We start from the raw sequence: 1,373 nt of genomic DNA on the forward strand, positions 1-1,373 counted from the left end.
TTTTTTTTTTCACTATTTTATTATTTTTATTTTATGTGTACAAGTGTATTGTCTGCATGTATGTGAGTGCACCTGTGTCATGCAATGTCACGGAGGTCAGAAGTGGGCTTTGGATTCCCCTGGAACTGGAGTTAAGGACTGTAGGTAGCTGCTATGTGGGTGCTGGGAATTGAACCTGGGTCCTCTGCAAGAGCAGTCAGTGCTCTTAACTGTGAAGCCATCTCTCCAGCCCCCTTATTTTAATTTTTTAAATATGTATGAATGTATTGTCTACATGCGTGTAAGTGCACCTGTGTCATGCAATGCACAAGGAGATCAGAAGCGGGCGTTGGGTCCCCTGGAACTGGAGTTATGGACAGTTGTTAGCAGTCATGTGGGTGCTGGGATTGGAACCTGGGTCTTCTGCAAGAGCAACCAGTGCTCTTAACCCTCAAGGCTTTTTTTGTTTTGTTTTTTGGTCTTTTGGAGACAGGGTCTCCCTGTAGCCCCTGCTGACCTGGAACTTACTATGTAGAACAGGCTGGCCTTGAACTCACAGAGATACACCTGCGCCTGCCTCTGCCTCCCGAGTGCTAGGGCTAAGGGCATACGCTACAATGTCCAGCTCCAGTTAGGCTCTTTTAAAGAGCTACTAGTACCCTGGTCACTCCCTCTTTTTCTCTGTCAACTTGGCTTCCTATCACATGTGCCCCCGCCACACTCTGCCTCATCGAGGCCTAAAGCGACTACAGACTGAAACTGTGAGCTCAAACAAACCTTTTCTTCTTTAACTTGATTTCTCCCTGTAATGTTAATTTTTATAACATTATAACATTAATACAAGATTAGTACAAGTTTCTTTCTCGTCAAAGATTCAAATCCTGATCCTGGATCCACCGGAATCTTGAGAGCAAGCCACTTCACCTGTGAGACAGCCTTCACTGTAAAACAGAGGCAAGGCATGTTATCAGGCTCATGGAGGAGAGCTGCTGGAGAGGAATGGGTCTCCTGAGGACTTCTGCCTGCCTGACACTGCTTGGGCAGTTTCATGTGTGTTTGTAAAAGGATTAAAGGGCTTAGCACAGAGTAGGTGCATATGCAGAGGATGATGAAAATTAACTCCATTTTTCCATGTACAAGTCCTAAACAGTTACCACACATGTATGCACACCTCACAGATAGACAGAGAACATATGCCAACACACACTAGATATAGTACATATACAGAATATATGTGTATAGATACTACACTCTGAAGTGAAAGACACAGTATGCACACATACCACACACAACATGGCATATGTCACACACCACACTATGTAGAGCCCTATGCCCAGACATGACATGTACAGACCACGTGCACATACACATGTCACCTATATAGCCATGAACAC

Source organism: Nannospalax galili, unplaced genomic scaffold (assembly GCF_000622305.1).
Source record: "Nannospalax galili isolate Female #2095 unplaced genomic scaffold, S.galili_v1.0 scaffold1206, whole genome shotgun sequence".
In the NCBI taxonomy this organism is placed as follows: domain Eukaryota; kingdom Metazoa; phylum Chordata; class Mammalia; order Rodentia; family Spalacidae; genus Nannospalax; species Nannospalax galili.